The 21,757-nt window shown below is 41.5% G+C and overlaps 1 protein-coding gene across 10 annotated transcripts in view; it reads left to right on the top strand.

The window, feature by feature from the left end:
• FOXP2 (forkhead box P2) overlaps window positions 1-21,757 on the top strand; it is a 674,789-nt gene that overhangs the window by 136,954 nt on the left and 516,078 nt on the right. The window contains exon 1 of one of the 10 annotated variants that reach the window (XM_050936170.1): window positions 13,689-13,767. The exons of the other annotated variants lie outside the window; for them this stretch is intronic. The gene's annotated coding sequence lies outside the window, so the exon portion shown is untranslated. Of the gene's footprint in view, window positions 1-13,688; window positions 13,768-21,757 lie in introns of those variants that run through there. 10 annotated transcript variants of the gene reach the window in all.

The following is a 21,757-nucleotide window of genomic DNA, read 5'->3' as shown; positions in this document are numbered from 1 at the left end:
CCTTCTTTGAGTGCTTGCTCATGTCTGTTCCATTGTAGGTATGTGTGCTCACCACATGCACCGGTGCTGGAAGTTTTTCCATCCATGGAATCCGTAAGGGACCAGCTATAGCTCTCTCTGGAGTGGCATGCGTATGCACTGGGGTAAAGGGTGCCGCGTGCTCACCCCCCTCAGTTCCTTCTTACCGCCAGTGATGATGCTGGAACGTCTCCTTGCTGTGGCAAGCTTTCCTATCTCAACTGTGCCTAGCTGTGAATTTTTTGTATATAGTTATTAGAAAGTTCTATAGTTTACTAATTCCCTTAGTATTTGAGTTGCAGATAGTTAGTTGGTCCCATATAGGACTTAGCCTAGGGAAGGGGCATGCCCCGGTCCCTGGGCTTCAAGTCTTGTGACTGTTGCAAAAAACCTATACCAGTCAGTGATCCCCATAGAAGCTACCTCAAGTGCTTAGAGGAAACCCACGTGAGTGATAAATGTCACATTTGTGAGAGCTTCAGGCCACAGACAAAAAAGGAGCGGGACATTCGTCTCCAAGTGCTCCTTATGGAGTTGGCTCTTGCACCAGCCTCAGAGCAAACTAGATCGGTCTCGGCTCCAAGCACAGCAGCCTCAGTGTGGAGAGTGCCGCTGGCACTGACCTCTGACCAGTGCCGATTCTCATCTCCAGTACCAACTAAAAAAGCAAAGAAAGGCCAGGAGACGGTGTTCTCCTAAGTCCTGTAAAGGGAAGGAGAGAACCGGAGGAGAGCAAAGACCTGTGCAGAGTAGCTCTTCCCCTCTGGATGGTGGCCAGGCTTCAGCACCTGTTGAGCTGTAGAGCCCCCTTTGAGACCCACCTGTCACCCCGGGAAGTGGCAGAGGTACTCGGCACCTGGTGATGCTGTCCACACTGGAGGCCTTTCAGGCCGCTAAAGACATATTGTCCCTGCCGGTGGCACCCATGCCGACCAGTGAGGTGCCCTGTTCACAGGGTAAACCTGCCCTGGGATCCTTCCAGAGGTCTCCATCAGTGTGAGGTGTCGATCGCTGGGTTACCATCGCCAATCTGCTGAATGCTGCCACCAGTCACTGGAGTCGTGGTACTGAGAGCCATCATCCTGGAACAGGTTTCCAGCGGAGGTCTGTGGAGAGAGCTGGCATGAATGGAGAGACAGGCAGCATCTTTTCTTTCCTGGTCCTCCAGACAAGTCTCCCCCTCCGCAGGCTCTGAAAGTGAGGAGGAAAACATGCCTGCAGGCCAAGGCCCCCCACTGGGGGCATCTGCATTTCCCTCTGGGCCACCAGTGTTCCATGTCCCAGGGCCAGTGCCTAGCCCCCTGGCAACTATGGAACCCCTGGGAGTTTCCCCAACCATCGCAGGGGCATCAGTTGGTCTCAGGGGCATTTGAAAAATGGTCGGCGACAGTCTCATGCATGGCCCCTGACTTGGAAGCGGAGTCAGAGCAAGCTCCCCAGGGATAGCCAGCCTGAGCTGAAGCTCCCCTGGCAGACAGTGGAGTTGACAGATCCACTTATACCTGCGTCCTCGTTATCTTCTCCTGATGACGCGCTCGATGGGCCTTCTCACACAGTCTCCCCAGGATGATGCAAAAGCCCACCAGGAGCTTTTGAAGAGGAAGGCATTGAACGTGGGGCTGGAAGCTGAGGAGCTGGGGGAGTCCTTGGACTCCCTGTTCGATGTGTTGAGTGCAGCAGCCCCCTCCAACATAGCATTGACAGTACACGAAGGAGTGGTGAAACTGATCAAGGCCCTGTGGCAAATCCTCTCGTCCCTACCCCCCATCTCCAAGCGGGCGGAGAAGAAGTATAACATCCCTGCTAAGGGATTTGAATACCTATACACACACCCGACTCCAAGATCACTGGTCGTTTCAGCAGCCAGTGAGTGTGATAGACAGGGCCAAATGGGATCAACCCCAGGAATAAAGAGGTGAAGAGGCTTAATCTCTTTGTTAGAAAGATTTATTCAATGGCCAGCCTCCAGTTAAGAGTGGCCAACCATCAGACCCTACTTGGCTGTTATGATTTTAACATTTGGCAGTCTATGGCCAAGTTTGCGAATTCACTGCCAGAGGAGCCCAGGAAAGAGTTCCTGGCTATTCTAGATGAGGGCAGAACTGTGGCCATGGGAGCCCTCCAAGCGGCCTCAGATGTGGCAGACTCCGCGGCCCAGACCATGGCTTTGGCCATTTCCATGAGGTGGGTATTCTGGTGGCGGTTGTGGGGCCTGTTATTGGAGGTTCAGCAGTCCACCCAGGACCTCCCCTTCGATGGCCTGGCACTGTTGACGAAGCAGACATACAGCAAGTTACATGGCCTGAAAGACTCTTGCACTCACTGGACCTTTACACGTTGGCATCCACAAGACAGTGATTGAAACCACGGCAGTCCCACAAGCTTCCACAGGAAATCTTTTCCGATCAGAGCCCTTCTGCAGAAAGGGCAAGGGCTACAAGCACCAGCAAGGCCAACAGCTGTCCTCCTCTGCTCACTCAAGCTCTACCTGCAACCAACAGGTAATAAGCATGTATTTTGAGGGTGTGCTCATGGGTGACGTTCCAGCCTATGTCCTGGATCCAGCACTCCTGTTTTTTCCAACCGCTTGTCTCCCTTCCTCCCTGCCTGGGCCTCTATAATATAACATTGATTTTTTTGATCCCAACGGCCAAGGGAGGTCTACACCCCATCATCAATCTGCAGAGCTTCAACAAGGATCTCAAGAAGTTGAAGTTCCACAAGGTCTCCCTGCCTTCCATCATTCCGTCTCTGGATCTGGAAGACTGATGCTCTACTCTGCTTTCGACCTGAAAGATGCTTACTTTCACACCTCAATATTTCAGGGACACAGACGGTTCCTATGTTTCATAGTTGTGACCACCCACTACCAATTCACAGTGCTCCCATTTGGCCTAGCAATGACACCAAGAGTGTTTACAAAGTGCATGTTGGTGGTGGCGGCCTACCTCAGCTGTTGGGGTATCCAGATCTATACATACCTCGACGGCTGGCTCATCAAGGGCCGCTCCAGGGCCCAGGTCAAACGCAACATCAAGAAGTTGCAAGCCCTTTGTCAAGCTCTGGGCCTGTTGATAAACAAACAAAAATCAATGTTAATCCAAAGGATAGAGTTTATCAGAGCAGTACTCTACTCTACCCAAGCCAAAGTATTCCTGTCAGAAACCAAGTTCAGGGCAATGGCAAATCTGATTACCAGCGTCTCTACCCATCTGCTCACCACTGCCCAGGTCTGTCTCAAACTATTGGAGCACATGGCAGCATGCACATATTTTGTCCGACATGTGAGACTCAGGCTGTGTCCCCTCCAGATGTGGCTGGCATTGATCTACTCCCCTTCCAGACATCACCTGGACAAAGGGTCCAACCCAATTGTGGTGGTGGTGTGCCATTCGTGAGCCTGCAACCCATGGTCTTCCTGATATCAGATGCATCTGACCTTGGTTGGTTGGGGAGTTCATATCAGTACACTGTGGACTTAGGGGTTATAGTCTTGGGAGAAGCATGTGTTCCATATAAACATCAGGGAGCTCAGAGCCTAGCTTGTGGAGTCTTCCTTCCCCAACTGTCTGGTTGGGTGGTGCAAGTGTTGACAGACAACACTGCCGCCATGTTCTGTGTCAACAGCAGGGGAGAGCTCGTTAATCAGCTCTGTGTCAGGAGATCCTCCATCTGTGGAACTTCTGCATTCAGCATGCAATCCACCTGGAAGCCTCGCACCTCCTTGGCTTCCAGAACACACTGGCAGATCGCCTCAACAGGTCTTTCTTCTCTCACCACGAGTGGTCTCTTTACTTTTAGGTTGTCAGAATTCTCTTCCAGAAGTGGGGAGCTCCCTGAGTGCAGTGAGCCACCAGACAGAACAGAAAGTGTCATCAGTTCTGCTCTCTGCAAGGCCTCAGCAGAGGCTCACTTTCTAATGCCTTTCTCCTGTCATGGTCAGGAGACCTGATGTACACCTTCCCACCTATTCCATTCCTCAGCAAAGTCAAGAGGGACAAGGCACAAATCATTATGATTGCCCTGGCATGGCCTCACCAGCATTGGTTCGATATGCTCATAGGCCTGGTTGTAGCAGCTCTGTGGCCACTTCCCAACAACCCAGACCTACTCTTGCAGGATCATGGTTGGTTGTTGCATCCAAACCTTGCCTCTCTCCACCTCACAGCGTGGATGCTGCATGGCTGAATCCAGAAGAACAAGCCTGCTCTAGTCAGGTGCAGCATGTTTTCTTGGAAAGCAGAAAGCTTCCCACCGGAGCAACTTACCTGGCAAAGTGGAAGCATTTCTCCTCCTGGGCATTGGAGCAGAATATCACACTGACCCAGTCATCTCTGCAGTCTATCTTGGATTACTTGGTTCACTTAAAGCACCAGGGCCTCACCTTCTCTTTGATCAAGGTGCACCTGGCAGCCATATTGGCCTTCCATCCTCGTGTCCAGGGTAGATCAGTATTCTCGCATGAGATGACGATCAGGTTCCTGAAAGGCCTTGAAAGACTTTCTGCTGATCCATGGCCTGGTTTCCCAAGGAGACCTCAGCCTGGTTCTTTCTAGGCTCACGGGTCTGCCCTTTGAGCCCATGACTTCTTGTTCCCTTTCCCACTTGTCATGGAAGGTCGCATGCCTTGTAGCTATTACCATGGTGAGATGAGTCTCTGAGATTTGGAGCCCCCATACATGGTGTTCTACAAGGACAGGTTCAGATGCAGCCCCATTCAGCCTTCCTGCCAAAGGTGTCATACTTCCATGTCTACCAGGATATCTTCCTCCTAATGTTCTGTCTAAAGCCTCACACGACCAATGAGGAGAGGCATCTGCACACGCTAGATGTCAGGTGCACTCTGGCTTTCTACCTGGGGGGCACCAGGCCTGTCCACAGATTAACCTAGTTCTTTATCGTGTTAGCTGACAGGATGAAGGTGTGACGGGTTCGGTCACAGAGACCCCCTTGGGATTGTCACCTGATGTGCTGAAACTACCTCTGAGCCCATTTTCCCTGTCACCTTGCAACTACAGAACTGTGTCTTGTTGAGCCAGAAATGCAAGCCTGCTGCAACACAGACCCAGGGTCTGAACCATGTCCCCAAAGTTGCAGGCTTTAACTGACAACCACTCAGCAAGTACTCCTGTCTCCAGCACCCAGACATCAAGCTCCCAAAGGGATCCAAACCGCAACTGAATCCATTTTACTCTGTATAAACTTATACAGAGTAAACTCATAAATTGTCCACCGTCTATAACACTAATAGAGAGAGATGCACAGCTGTTTGCTCCCCCAGATATTAATCACTTACTCTGGCTTCAATAATAAACAAAAGTGATTTTATTAAGAATAAAAATTAGGATTTAAGTGGAGATTTTCCAATAAGCTTCTTTTACACACTAGACTCCTCTTTAGTCTGGGCCCAGTCCTTTCTTCTGGTACAGTTCTTGTTTGTTCCAGCTCAGATGATAACTGGGGGATTTCTCATGACTGTCAACCCCCTTTGTTTTGTTCTACTCCCTTTTATATTTTTGGCACAAGGCGGGAATCCTTTGTCTTTCTGGTTCCCCTACCCATTCTTCTAAATGGAAAAACGTCAGGTTTAAGGTGGATTCATGTGACCTGTTCAAATGTCCTGAAACCCCAAGCCTCCATTCTTCCCGGGCTGACTCACAGGAACACAAGAAGGCTTACAAGTAAACAGGGCCATTTATAACCAATTGTCCTGGTTAATGGGAGCCATCAAGATTCTAAACCACCATTAATTGCCAACACTTTGCATAGTTACAATAGGACTTCAGAGTAATATTTCATATTTCTAGCTTCAGATACAGCGATGATAGATTCATACAAATAGGATGAACACACTCAGTAGATTATAAGCTTTGTAATGATACCTTACAAAAGACCTTTTGTATAAAGCATATTCCATTTACATTATATTTACACTCGTAAGCATATTTCCATAAACATATGCAGTGCAACATCACAGAAGGGGCTTCCAGTGTTGTCCTTAGAGGATTTTAAATTGAATCGCCACCTGCATCCATACTTGTTACCGGTTGGTGCAGACTATGTCTCCATCAATAGTGAAGACGCACTCTACTAGGGCTCAGGCGTCTTCAGCTGCCTTCCTGGTGCATGCCGCTATCTGCAGGGCTATGACATGTTCTTGGGTACACATGTTCATAATGCATTATGGCATTACCCAGCGAACGAGTGATTACACTGGATTTGGCAGAGCTGTGTTGCAATCGACATGTTCGTAAACTCCTACTTGCCTCTGGAGGTACTGCTTGGGAGTCATCTACAATGGACATGAGCAAGCACTCGAAAAAGAAGAAACGGTCACTAACCTTTCATAACTGTTGCTCTTTGAGATGTGTTGCTCATGTCCGTTCCATGACCCACACTCCTTCCCCTCTCTCGGAGTTCTGGCAAGAAGGAACTGAGGGAGCGGGGAGCTGGTGACGCCCCTTGTACTGGCACATGAGGGCACCAAAGCCAGTCCCTTACAGATACCACTGAGGGAAAAGCTTTCAGCACTGGTGCATGTGATGAGCACACACACACCTACAATGGAATGGACATGAGCAGTGCATCTCAAAGACCAACAGTTACAAAAGGTTATTAACTGTTTTTACATGTAGCGCAGTGACTCCACTTGTGCAGTAGAACACCTAACCTGATGGTGTACACCATAGACTGTTCATGTAGGAATGGAAGGTCCATATTGTACATTAACAGGAAATAATAATATAAAATGTATGTGTATTATAAAAACAAAAAATAGCTATTGAGATTGAAAGGGATATTTGAATATGTTCTTCATACAAATTGAGCCAATGCTGCCATCTGAAAAGTATAACAACTATGATATTATTGACCTCAGTGTACAATATTTGCTCTGTATTTGTCCTCTTGGTGGAGGATGACACTACTATAAGAATCAGAATTTAAGGGGTAGCGCTGGTTGTCAACAGCAGAACATTTTTGGAAAAAAGTTTGTTGAAAAGCTTTGACCAGCTCTACAATATGGTGCTGAAATGTCCTGTCTGCATAAAGTAGTAAATGCGCTTCCAGTAAAGTTGATACAGTTTTAGACATGGGCTGTTGGGAGCATAACTACCTCTTACATTTTACCATAGAGGTGTAACACAGAAACAGCACAAATGGGGAAGCTGTGGCATACTTTTGGTCATTGAATGAACAGAAGAATAGTTTCACTAAATTAGCTGTTACCACTCAAGAATGAGATCTTGGAGTCATTGTGGATAGTTCTATGAAAACAGCCACTCATTGTGCAGCGGCAATCAAAAAAGCAAACAGGATGCTGGGAATAATTAAGCAAGGGATAGATAATAGGACAGAAAATATCATTTTGCCTCTGTATAAATCCATGGTATGCTCACATCTTAAATATTGTGTGCAGGTGTGGCCATCTCAAAAAAGATATATTGGAGTTGGAAAAGGTTCAGAAAAGGGCAACAAAAATGATTAGGGCTATGGAACGGCTTCCGTATGAGGAGAGATTAATAAAACTAGAACTTTTCAGCTTGGAAAAGAGACAACAAAGGGGAGATATGATTGAGGTCTATAAAATCATGACTGGTGTAGAGAAAGTAGATAAGGAAGTGTTGTTTACTACTTCTCATAACAAGCACTAGGCAGCGGATTTAAAAAAAATTAAAGGAAGTATTTCTTCACACAACGCACAGTCAACTTGTGGAACTTCTTGCCAGAAGATGTTGTGAAGGTCAAGACCATAGCAGGGTTCAAAAAGAACTAGATATATTCATGGCTATTAGCCAGGATGGGCAGGATTAGTGTCCCTAGCCTCTGTTCGCTAGAAGCTGGGAATGAGTGACAGGGGATGAATTACCTGATGATTACCTGTTCTGTTCATTCCCTCTAAGGCACCTGGCACTGGCCACTGTAAGAAGACAGGATAGTGGACTAGATGGACCTTTGCTTTGACCCAGTAGGGCCATTCTTATGTGCTTATGTTTTTGAGAATGAAAGTGGGTAACACTTTTAAAACCTTGTGCTACAGTGTGAAAAAAATTATTTTATTTATAAACGAGATAGTCAATACAATTTTCAGAAAGTTATTGCAGCTGTAACACCTTAGGATGTGATCTCCTTCCATCTCATAATTTCAGTTGTATCGGACATGGTCGGTATTTGTATAGGCACCTATTAGAACCCCATATTTCAGGGTTTAGCACTGAGCCTCAATCCAAACTACATTTGGTTGGTTAAGGTCTCCTGGTGCTGCTACCTCATACAAATACATGTCTGTGGCCTCAATCATCTGGTTAAAATTGCAGTGTAAGAAAGGGTTGCCAGTGCAGAATGGCAGTTTCTATGCCAGTGGTGGCTGAAATTCTGAAGTGGAGTGAAGTGGTCACTCTACACACAATTTGTAACGTCCTTTTGAACGAAAGATTATATATATATATAGTGACAAACAAACATATAGTGACAAACAAACATATACATATATATATATATATAATGTGACAGATCCAAACCAGTGGGGTACAGGAGTCTGGTAGAGGGCAAATATACTGGTCACTGGATGAGTAGTTTTCTGTTCTCTGAGTGACCAGAGCATGGGCTGCGCTAGAGTAATCAGGAACCTGCTAGAACCAATTAAGGCAGACAGGCTGATTAGAACACCTGCAGCCTATCAAGGCAGGCTAATCAGGGCACCTGGATTTAAAAAGGAGCTCACTCCAGTCAGGTGAGGGGGAGCCAGAAGAGAGGAAGTGCGTGTGAGGAGCTGGGAGCAAGAGGCGCAAGGACCTGAGATTGAGAGGGTGTGCTGCTGGAGGGCTAAGGAGTACAAGGATTATCAGACACCAGGAGGAAAGTCCTGTGGTGAGGATAAAGAAGGTGTTTGGAGGAGGCCATGGGGAAGTAGCCCAGGGAGTTGTAGCTGTCATGCAGCTGTTACAGGAGGCACTATAGACAGCTGCAATCCACAGGGCCCTGGGCTGGAACCCAGAGTATTGGGCCCGGGTTCCTCCCAAACCTCCCAACTCCTGATCAGACACAGGAGAAGTTGACCCAGACTGTGGGGAATATCACTGAGGTGAGCAAATCTGCCAATAAGTGCAGGACTCACCAAGGTGGAGGAGGAACTTTGTCACTATATATATATTTATGATTCTTATTTAACTCCACTTTATATTATATATATAAATAAAAAGTGGAGTTAAATCAATTTATGATTCTTATTTATCACCCTTAATAAAGTAGGAAGGCCATTTGTCAATCACTATTAGGAGTGAATTTATTGACCAAAGTGTGTCTTTACTGACCTAACTATGTAACAAATATTTTAATCTTCATCTTTATGAAGCACTTCTAACAATACTCATTATCAAGTAGTCAGAAACAACAAAAATACTCAAACTCATTTTGAAAGAAATGCCACCTTCTGATCTCATCAATGACATTTGGGAAAGAAACAGTTGAGCAGATCTTGAAGAAAAAATTAAAGGGGATAGGAAGGATAACTGCCTGAGGCCATGCTCTGCAAATCCTGAGATTTTGTGCTTGTATCTCTAACCTGTCTCACCCAGCTGCCCCAGTGGCATGTAACTTCCTGCTTCCTTATCTCTCTTACTCCCACTCTCTTACATTGTCTCTTGTCCTGGTCCTCAACCTATCATTGTCCTCTGGGTTTTTTTTTTGCTACTCAATGCAAGAATGCTCTGGTCTGTCTTGTCTTCACAATCCTCACCTCTGTAGCCATTTTCCTCTATGACTGCTGCCTCATTTCTCTACTTTCCTTCACCTCCAAATTTATTGAATACTCAGTGTACAACCATTGTCTTGAGTTTCCCTTCTATACGAATATCCCAGATTTAATTCAGCTTTGCTTTCTCTCCGCTCCTTTGAGATTGCTCTAGACAAAGTCTCTAATGACCTCTTTATGGATAAGGGTCTGTGAGTAATCCTCTTGACCTGTCTGCTCCTTTGATAGGGTAAATCATAACCACCTTCTCTAAATTTTGTCCTTCATTAGCTTTTGTGAAACTATTATTCCTTAGAATCATGGGGTTAGATGGAATCACAAGTGTCATCTAATCTAAACCACTACCAAGATATAGGATTTGTTGTGTCTAAACCATCCAAGACAGGTGGCTATCCAGCCTTTTTTTTGAAGATCTCCAGTGAAGAAGCTTCCACAACCTTCCGAGGCAGTCTGTTCCATTGTCCTTCTGTTCTTACAGTTAGGGAGTTTGTCCTGAGATTTAATATAAATTAGCTATGCAGTAGTTTGAACCTATTGCCTCGTGTCTTGCCCTCTGTGGCAAGAGAGAACAACTTTTCTCCATCTTTTTTTTGTCAGCCTTTCAAGTATTTGAAGACTCTTATATCCCCTCTTAATCTCCACTTTTCCAAATTAAACATACCCATTCCTTCAGCCTTTGCTCATATGGCTTGCATTCTGCCCCATTGATCATCTTTGCTCGCCTCTGGATCCTTACCAATTTCTCTACATCTTTTCTATTCATTGGTGACCAATATTGGACACAGTACTCCAGCTGAGGCCTAACCAGTGCCAAGTAGAGTGGTACTGTCACCTCCCATGACTTGCAAGCTTTGTATCTGTTAACGCAACCTAAAATTGCATTTGCTTTTTTTGCAACAGCATCGCATTTCTGACTCATGTTGAGGCTGTGATCTACCACAACTCCCAAATCCTTCTTATCAGTGCTGCTGCCAAGCCAGTTTTCCCCTATTCTGTATTTGTACATTTGTTTTTTTCTTCCCTAAGTGTAGCACCTTAGATTTGTCTTTGTTGAATTTCATTTTGTCGTCTATAGCCCAGTTCTCCAATTTATCAAGATCCCTCTGAAATTTAGCTCTATCCTCCAAAGTATTGGCACCCCCCACCTCTTTCTGTCATTTGCAAACTTGAGCAGTATGCTTTCCTACCTACAGCTAGGTCATTAATAAATATGGCAAACAACATTGGACCCAGAACAGATCCCTGTGGAACCACACTTGAGACCTCCCTTCAATCTAACATTGGTCCATTCATAGTTATTCTTTCTTTGGAGTTTTTTAACCAATTATGTCTCCGCTTAATGATAATTTTGTCGATCCCGCATTTCTCCAACTTACTTATCAGAATGTCATGTGAGAATGTGTCAGAAGTCTTGCTGAAGTCCCGGTATATTATGTCCACCGCATATCCCCTATCCACCAAATCAGTTACCCTTTCAAAGAAGGAAGTCAAGTTGGTTTGGCATGATTTGTTCTTGGTAAATCCATGCTAGCTGCTAGTGATTACTCCTTCATCCTCCAGGTATTTGGAAATTGAATATTTTAGACATTGCTCTCTCTAGTTGCTTCCCAGCTATCGAAGTCAGGCTGACTGGTCTGTGGTTTCTCAGCCCCTCCTTTTTCAAGATGGGCACTACATTAGCCCTCTTCAGTCTTCCGAGATCTCTCCTGTCATCCATGCGTTTGTAAATATTATTGCCAGGAGCTCCAAGATTTCTTCAGCTAATGTGTCCAGTGTCGTTGGGTGAATAGCATCCAGCCCTGCTGATTTGAATTCATTCAAATTTGGTTAGAAGATCTCTGATGTGTTCCTTCTTTTTGTCGTGCATCTTTGGCCATTATGTGTGTATCTTTTTTGGTAGGTATACCTCTTCTACTTTCCGATCCTCTGTATTCGACAATGTTCAGTCATTGGCCCTTTCTGCAGGTGATTTCATATGATCAGGCAGTTTCAGTGCCATATTTACTTTGACTCGCCAATCTACCTTTCCATGCTTGATTGGTCTTCTTCAATCTAATCCCATATTTAAGCTTGTGTCTCCGACATCTCTCCCTGGAGATCTCACTTCCAATTGCATTAGTTATTACTTCCAGAATGACCCCAACACACTACCAGTCCCAAGTTTCCCTAGAACTGTCTGCTCTGAAATGGAACACTTTAGAAAAATAAAAAAGGGTTCATTGCTCCTTTAAGGAGACAAAAGTACTGCTTATTATTTAAATTGAGTTAACAATGCCTTCCATTCAAACACAGCACAAGGTTGGTTTAGGTTAAAAGTAAAACAAGTTTATTCAATCAAAAAAAGAAGTTTTAAGTGAGTTCAAGTACAAGGGATAAAGACAAAGTGATTACAAGCAAATAAACATAAAATATGCTTCCTAGTAGCAAAGACTTAAAAAGCTACAAATTTCTTAACAATCTTTTTCTTTCCAGCCATGGCTGACTTTTTGTCAATCAGGACATTTTACAGCAGTTTAAGGTACTGGTTTTCCTTGTCTTTGTAAGTGAAAAAAATCTTTGTCTGAGGAGGTTTTGCACTTATATTCTGTTGCCTGAGATTTCAACTCCCTTGGTTGAAAGATCCATCTTTCTCAGCTTGCAAGAGTTCTGTCCCTTTTTGTCTGTCCAGTGATGGAGGCTAAGATGGTGTCTTCTGTTTCCTTAGATCATTGCAAACTCACTGTTTTGTCCCAGATTCAGGGTTGATCTATGCTGTTCTTCCCTTATGCTGGATTTCCCATCCATCCGCTGATTTCTGTTTAAATGGGGCTTCCATTATTTTTGGTCACACCTTGCTTAATTTCATCAGTGTCCTCCTGTTTCTCCCTTTGCTTGGTAACAGCCTTTAAACCATAATATTAGTGAGTATTTATAATGTGTCATACATTTCACAAATTGTTTGAATTTGTGTGTCACAGGTGTTCATAGAGGACAGTACTTGATACACTTTTATAATACAGTAATATTGTATACAATCAGTTGATTCAATTGCTTATCATTTGAGGTTCAGACCCCTCCAACAGGCTATTACTCCCACTTGCTAGGTTGATGGCTCTGTTTACCTTTTATATAACTGTACCTTCATTGTCTCTGCTTAGTGAGTGGGCTGGTCAGTATGGACAGTGGGTTTCATAGGCTATGGGACGCTGTGCCTCCCCAAACAGCCAGGCGTGGCTCTGCCCCTGCTTCCTGCATCTCCAGTCTCCCTGTGGGGTGGCCCTGGCTTGGGCCGTGGCACCCACCCTCCTATTGCTCCGGAGATGGAGGGGGCTGTGGCCGTGCTGCCTACTCTCTCAGTTCTCCGGGGAGCTAGGGCTTGGGGCAGGGGCTGGTGGCTGCAATGGAGAGGGCTCTGGGCTCCTTCAGAAGAGGGGGAGAGGGTTCAGGTGGAAGGGGCAGCTCTGAGGGCTAGCCTCTCCAGCTAACGGTTCACATGCTGACCATGCTGATCAGACAAACAAATACACATTCCTTTGTCTAGGGCAGACTGGGCTTATGTATTGCTTGCCAAACACATTTTAAGAATGTAATTCTAGTACATCCTTATCTCTTTATGCACATCCCATACATACATCAATGATCATTGAGTTATTAGTTTTCCAGTGATATTACATAACATCTTTAGGGAGTATATCATGACACTGTTAGGTGAGAGTATTTCAGGTCTGACGAATTGCTGGCACAGATAGTGAACCACCAATGGGCCTCCGTGTCACAACTAGATTATGTTGTTTAGATTATGAGCTCTTTGGAAAAGGGTCTTCATCTTTTGTATATAGAAAACATAGTTCTCTCCCCTTCTAGATGTAAGAAGTGGACAATGGAGCAGGACAATGTTTTCTTCTGTGTCAGTGAAACACATGGCATTCTGTGGTGCTATGAAGAAGATAATTTATAGTGAATTTATTTACACAAAAAATCATCATATGGAGAAAGCTGTGAAGATTAACAAAAATGAAGTATAGCCAAAATTAGATAGTGTGGTGGAATACAGTGAGACAAGACTGCTGCTCTAGATACATGTACATGGAAAATGAGATTTGAGGCATGCATGTTTTTAAAAGTGCATATTTTTACTTCATATGATCAAATATTTTAGTAAATGTATGTTAAATATTGTATTTGTATTGCTTTATTATCATTGTACTTACTGTATTGTTACAATAAAGCATCCCAAAATATGTCATTAGAAGACATTTGGTTTATTGCACAGCCCTTGAGGAGGCTGGCATCCAGGGCCATGAAAATTATTCTGAGTATCTTTTGTAAATTTCCACTTGCTTACAATTCCAATCCAGGCTACAAAGGACAGCCTTATGGGGGAATGTATATTGCATATTGTTTGACTGTTATACCTGTATTATCCTGGGGCCTAATAAAGAAATGTACAAGATTAGTTATTCTTGACAACTCTGTTATTTAAAATGTATGTATTCTTTCTGTTTATTCATAAATGCATTTATTAGGCAATGAAGAATGGATTGGTATACACAACATTTATATTCTGGAAAGTAGGTGTAGTAATTCATGAGCTGTAGTTGAGTACATTAATCTGCCCCAGTTATCCAGAAATGAAAAGTAGTAGTTCATTATACCACAAGTGGAACCTCCCAGCAAATCAGAACACAGAACTAGCATATGATCATCTGTATCTACCTCAACCACATTCTATACATAATTTACTTTATTTCTGCTTTCTGATTGAATCATGTGATTGTATATGCGTTGATGAATAGACATCTTAATATAGTACACTTTCCTTCATTCTATTCCATTTTAAGTTTTCAAACACAAAGCGAATTAGTATAGAAATGTTTTGTCAATCAAATGGAAGGGAAAGTTATTACCTGGAAATCTTAACTCTGCATTCCTTTTGTGTATAGAAGAAAGAGGAAAAACATTGTAGAGCTAAGTTAATTGAGCGAAACTGGGGAAAAAGTATGAAAACTTTATTATTTTGTGATGACATTTCATGATATGATAGAATACTTTCCTTCCTCATCATTTTAGGATAGTGGACAAAACCAACTAGGATAATATGTTCTTCAGTTCAGCATCTTTGAGTGGTGAGACTGAGAAATGATCATAAAAAATGGAGATTATTGCACAGGTTAAGAACAATGAAACTTACTTCCGTACCAGGTAAATTAATTGAAACAGTAATTAAAGTTTAAAAATATAAAACACTTACATGAAACCAGTATTGTTGGGGCAAACCAGCATGACCTCTGTACAGGATTATTATACCTCTTGAATCTTGTAGAATTCTTGAGCGTGTCCGTAAAATAGTAGATATAGGAGAACGATACAGTTTATTTGGAATTTCAAAAGGAAACTTTATACTTATGGGTGAGTGATGAAGTTCTGGATTACAAATTGGTTAAGAGAGAGTAAACAAAGAGTAGCAATACATGTCCAAATGGTAGATGTTTACTAGTAGGATTCCCCAAAGATCTGTGCTGAGACTGGCATTTAACATAATTATTAATGGTAAACAGAGAAGTGGTAACATTTTTGGAAGGTACAAAATAATGTAGGTTAATCAAGAGTAGTACTGTGCAATGCTATGACAGGTGAAATTCAGTGTTGATAAGTGTAAGGTGATGCATGTTGGAAAAGAACCAGTTTGAACTACTCATTTACATTCTGGATTCAAAATTAACTCTAATTGTTCAGGAAAAATCCGTGGGTGTCCTTTTGGACAGCTAATTGAAAGCATCTGCTCAATGTGCAGTCATGGTCAAAAGAGTGAAGATGATGTAAGTTTTATTAAGTAAAGCATAAGAATAATACTGAAAATATTAGAATGCAATTATATAGTGATGGTATGCCCTCAGCTTGAATATTGTGTGCAGTTCTATCACCTCATCTCAGAAAGAATATTGCAGAAATAGAAAAGATCCATTGAAGGGGAACAAAAATGATTGGAGGCATGGAAATGCTATTATGTAAGGAGAGATTAAGAAGATTTGGTCTGTATAGTTTGGAGAAGGGACAAATAAGAGGTGACATGAGAAGAGGTATATAAAATAATGACTGGCTTAGAGAAGGTAAATTGGGAGCCTCTATTTACTTTCTCATAAAACTGGAACATGAGGACATGCAATTAAATAGACAATAAATGAGAGACTGGTAAAAAGAAGTACTTCTTCAGGCAGCACTTTTAAGTGTGGGAACTCACTGTCCTAGAATATCATTTGGTTTTGAGAGTTTAGCATGTTTTAAAAAAAAAATAGATGACATGTTTGTGAGTAGTTAGGACCCCATACTCACATAATATAAATAAAAAGCCATAAATCATCATGCCATGCGGCACAACCTTCTACTAACTACCTGGGGCTAGAAAAATACTTTATAGACCTTTTATTTCACAGTGTCCACTTACAGCTTCCTTTGTAGTGTGCGGTACTTGTCCCTGCTGGAGATGAATGTGAACCATTTGTCTTCTATGATATGGCAGTTTAAAATTGATCATGTTTTATACTATGGGTAAATTTATAAATTATTTAAACACTGCACAAACTTTAGTATTAAGTGGGACCCTGTGTAAAAAACAAACAAACCAACTTTGTTTAATTAGACTGACACTACTGTATTGAATTTTGTGCAGAAGGTTGTGTAGATAGACATCCCCAGTAGTGGTGAATTACCAAGGTTCTTAATTATAGTGATAATTAGATCATCTTGCATATTTTAGATTCACCCCTGTTAAGGTACCAATAAGTGACAGAATTACCTTCTATATATGAATGGTGGTTAGATATTTTTTAAAAATTTACTGGATCCAGAGAATGTTTTTTTCTAATGAGCAGAAAAATAAGTTTTCTAACCTTTTGCTTGATTTTTAATTAATTTTTAAATTTGCTGCTTCTTCCATTTCTTGATTCATTACCTCTGAGTATTTTCCTCTAGTGCTTGCTATTCCTTTCTCATAACTAAATGAATTTTCTTTTTACTGGCTTCTTAAATCCTTTTGCATTGCCTTTTGCCTTTCTTTCATCAATCTTTTTCCTTCTGTTTAATTGTTAAATCCTTTGCCCTTTATCTTTTTTCAGTCTTTTAGTTGCTCTCCCCTCCTTTGATTTTCTCTTAAACATTACTGTCTAACACTGTCTTCTTTCACTGTTTTGTTTTTGTCCTTTAACTTTTTTTTAATTTATTTTTCGTCTGCTGTCACACAAGGTAAAACTCACAAATAGCACCAGTGGAATTAAAAAGCAAAACAAAACCAGAAAAGATTCAGTTATGTTCTGGAGAGAGATTAGTTATTCCTCTGCTTACTGAAAAGAGAAACCCTATTTACTTCAATGGGCACTGAAACATTTTACCAGAGCCTTTGCCTCCCCAATACAATATCCTATGCTTCAAAATAAAAACAGTTATCATTTTGCTATTTCAAGGTAATATACTATTTGTTTTTTCCCCTTCTACTCCCTCAAAGACTCCCTTCATCTGCATAAAAGTCCACAAACTTCTCTTCATGTATTTTAATCCTACTTTGAATCCAAAATTTATTGAATGCACACTTTGGAAAAGTGAGCATTTCTCTGTATAGTCTATTATGAATGTCATTTTTTTATTGATTACTTTGAAAAAACGCTGCATAAGTGAATGGTAGTGTTGATTTACAAAATGTTAATTTTTGAAAAAATGTAGCATAGTTCAAGGACATAGCTATTTAGGTGGAGAGAGTACAGAAATCACAAATATTTATTGTCACATAAATTAACAGAACAATAATCTTCAGGTGTGAAACTAGCACTGACCACGTTTGAAAAATGACACTAATTTGTTTTTCTTTGAAATTCACAGTGAAGTTCAAATTAGTAATTAAATGAATAGCAGAGGAAGCCTATAAATAGGGTTAGTGTTAGAATCCAGGAAAAATTTAAAAAATGTCAAAAATATTATTCAAGTTTTTGTAGAACTTTGTGAAATCTTCTATGTGTATTTTTAAATAGGGCTATAGCACTCTGACATGGTCAGTCTCTCATATTTGCTAACAGTTTCTAAATAAAGTTGTTGTTACTCTAGTTTTAAAAAAGAGAATAAGATTTTCTCATGAAAAATCTGCCAAAGTTCCAGATATTTTTGCTTATTTCCAATAAAGAGCAAATTGGAGCTTCCAAGAATAGATCGGGGCTCAATCTACTGCTCTGCAAGTCTGTAAGAAGTTGCGCATTGTAAAAGTATTTGAGTGTCAAGTGTATGTCTTTATTCCAACTTGGACAGAAGTGTGTAAAAGCATCTGAGAACAAGAAGTTATGTGTCTGTATTTCACTGAAACACCTTTATCTTTATAGCAAAATATCAGTAGGCGAAAAGAAAAATTTCAAGTGACGGTTGGTTGGAGCTCCAAAATGCTCTCTGGCAGAGTGTAATAGTAAAGTCTTGCTTTGGAAAGGTAGTAAACGAAGAGGGTCTTTCTGAAGGGAGAGCATAAAAGTAAAGGTCCATATCCTATGTGCTAAATAAGAGCTGTGGAAATTCAAAGATCTTGAATCGAGGTTGGTTCTATTGTCTGTGATATCGTGTGTCAAGATATGAGGCTGTGGTGCTGGGTCTTCACCACTGCTCTGTTGTGTATGCCTGCAACCTATGCTGTACTGCAGTATTCCACCAGCCCCCTTCCACCAATGGCATTGCAGGGGTGGGACTGCACAGCAGCTGTGCGGACTTCTTCAGCTTTGTTGCCACCCTGGGCATTAGAAGAGGAGGAGCTAGTGTCTCCTACACCTGTGGGTCTCTCAGGCATATAACAAGATTAGTCTGTGGGCTGAAAAGAGGATTTTGCTCAAGTACCATAAACAGCAGTTGGGGCTCAGGTACGCATTTGTCAGAAACTTTAACTGAACCTACTTATTTAAAAAAGCATATGCTTTAGAGGTTTTTACAAATGTCTACTTACTATGAAAAATCAAAGTGCAAGTGACAAAAATTGAGTATTTTGCACAGGAGTAAGTGAGCAGTTGTTAATTACTTACCTTAATCGTCAAGTAATTTTGACTTAAGTGATAATTTTGTAAGGTTATTACCATAGACTCTAGCATTCACTTTGGTAGTGGTTTCTTTGCTGTGATTTAAAAAAGCTGAAGTGTACTCATGTAGGAGAAATAAGTTGGTGGAATCGTGATTACCATGGTGATTTATAATTAAGGATAATAACCCAATTGTCCATTGCATCAGAGGCTGACATGACAAGATATAACTTTGCTTACATTGGGACTGAATTTATGAATTCAGCTTCCTGTCCTAAAGTTTTTTCTTTGAAGTTTAAGGAAGACAGAGGATTGTTGACAAATTTTAGGCCTCATGATAGTAACCAAGGACCTGATAACAGCATAAGCTGCCTTAGATTCTCAGTACAACATTTTGTATATATTTTTAATGTAAAAATAAGCCATCGTTGGTCCCTAGACTAACTTTTGTACTATGCTATGTGATATTCTGAGAACATTACAGAACCAAGACTGATATTACATGAAAGAGAGAAGATAGAATTATAGAATTTTTGAGCTCTCTTATTTGTGGTTCATAGAGTGCAGCTTTTTTAGGGCTCACTTATGGCTTGTTTTGTTCTACTGAAAGGTTTCTCTAAAGATTCGTGCACAGCAGCCAGTCTTTCTTTTTAGGTTTCTTTCTCTCTCACAGTGATCATTTAAATTTACATTATTGCAAGATTGCATGTTTTTAAAAGGAAAATTCAAACTAATTTTGATTTGCTCACTAAGGGCAGAAATTTAGGAATTTCAAATTAACTTGCTGATCATCGTTACTGACCTAAAAGAGCCAAATGACAGGGTGGGTGTTTTACTTCAGCAATACTCCCTAATAATTTATTAATATCCTTTTACTACATCTGAATTCTTGCCTGCTCTGTTTAATATGGTAAACATATGTAATTCTCTTCTCCACATGAATAGAATTTTATCTCTCAGCATAAAATTCTGTCATTGCTTTCTAGAAAGCTCTTAGAAAATATTAAGTAATCATAAGGGTTATTGTTAATTGCATCAGCTTTAATTTGTTACTTTAAATGGTCTAATTATTTCTTCATGAGGTTATCAGGCAACTCTGAAATAGGACCTCGCTGCAAATTAGCCCCTTGGGCCAGGTTACTTATTTTGACCCAAACTTTATTTGAATGTTATGATTAAAAATAACTGAAGAATAAATACATTTTAATAATGTCCTTTAAATGTATAAGACTTAATACCATCTGAAGAAAATGTAAAAGTAACAGTTGTGTCTAGTTATAATTGTGAAGCTCTGACTATAATTGTTTTGGAGAGTGTACACTGCAACTAAACCCATACAGTGGATTTCAGATAATATACATAATTTTTCCTTTTACATTCCCCTTACATACATGAGTATGAGGGTATAGATGGTCTTACTTTAATACTGTAAAAGCTTGAGCATTATTTCAGAAGTCCTCTTTGTAGGGGAAAGTTCTGTTTAGGTAAAATAATGGTGAAGGGGGAAATGAGGAGGCAGAGTGTATCAGGAACTCAGCTACCTTCAGGCCTGGTCAACTAGCAACCCAGTGAGCTCAGCAGGGACCAATAAACCTTAACTAAGTTATTGTTCTCCCTGATTGGTCAGAACAGCCAACAGATCACCATTTAAACCCTGTAGTAATAGATGCACAGCAGCTGTTAAAGGGGTTCAACTCTGCAGCTGTGCTAGACCTACTCTGTCTAACTGTTCTCCAGCCCTTGTCTGTTCCTCTCCAACCATAGTCCCTGCCTATCTCTGAACTCCTGATTCCTGACTCTGACTTTTCTCCTGACCTCACCTTTCGTTCTGCCCTTTGATTCGGCTGTGACTAAAAATAGGCCGGACTCCTGCTCCAAACAGTGGGTCACACCGCCTATACCTCAGTGTGTGACTGAGGAGAAATCCATTGAAAAATTGGAGTGAAAAATGGTGGAGAGTGGGCAGAGTGGAAAAAACAACTACAAAGAATTCTGTTCTTACTGGAATGCCTCAGAAGCTGCCTCAGACTTCAGTGCAAATAGAGACTGAGTTTGTGTTTCCCAACAGCTCACTGGATAATTGTGCTGCCTGTTGCGCACAGCTTCATACCAGACACAGCTCAACTGAGAAATGTCTTGCTATCACAGGACAGGATCTAGGACGTTGTATATCTGATGGAAACAACTTATTAGAACCAATAGTTAGCCAATAGACAGCTTGGGCCATGCTTTAGGAAGGATGTGGACAAATTCAAGAGGATCCAGAGGAAAGCAACCAAAATGATAAAAAGTTTAGAAAACCTGGCCTGTGAAGAAAGTTGAAAAAGAAGAAAAACTGGGCATGTTCAATCTTGAGAAAAGAAGACTGAGGGAGGACCTGATAAGTCTTCAAATATGTTAAAAGTTATAAAAAGGATGGTGATCAATTGTTCTTCATGTCCACTGAAGCTAGGATAAGAAGTAATGGGTTTAATTTGTAGCAAGGGAGATTTAGGTTAGACATTAGGGAAAACTTCAAATTGTAAGGCTAGCTAAGCACTGTATAGGTTTCCAAGAGAGGTTGTGGAATTCCCATCACTGGAAGTTTTTGAAAACAGGTTGGATAAACATCTGTCAGGGATGGTCTAGGTATACTTGGCCCTGCCACAGAGTAGGGGGGATGGACCTGATGACTTTCTGAGGTCCCTTCCAGCACTACATTTCTATCCTAGGAAAGTTGGGTTTGAGGGTAGAAACAAAATAAATATAATTAAAATATTTCTAGTTCCCATGTGCTTTCAGTAGAGTGAGTAGCACGAAGAGTCTTACATTTTGCATCAAGATGGGAAACAACAGAGTATCCCTGGTTTAGTGGCAGCCGGGAAAATCTTACACCTTTCATTAGCATAAACTATAGTACTACATAAGTGGATGAGGAGCCCATGACTCAGGATAGTAACTATATAGAAACATTTTATAGGTGATGGCAGTC

This window comes from Gopherus flavomarginatus, chromosome 1, assembly GCF_025201925.1.
Source record: "Gopherus flavomarginatus isolate rGopFla2 chromosome 1, rGopFla2.mat.asm, whole genome shotgun sequence".
NCBI classification, from domain to species: Eukaryota; Metazoa; Chordata; order Testudines; family Testudinidae; genus Gopherus; species Gopherus flavomarginatus.
Note: the sequence above shows the minus strand (reverse complement) of the source record. Positions and strands in the feature narration are given on the sequence as shown.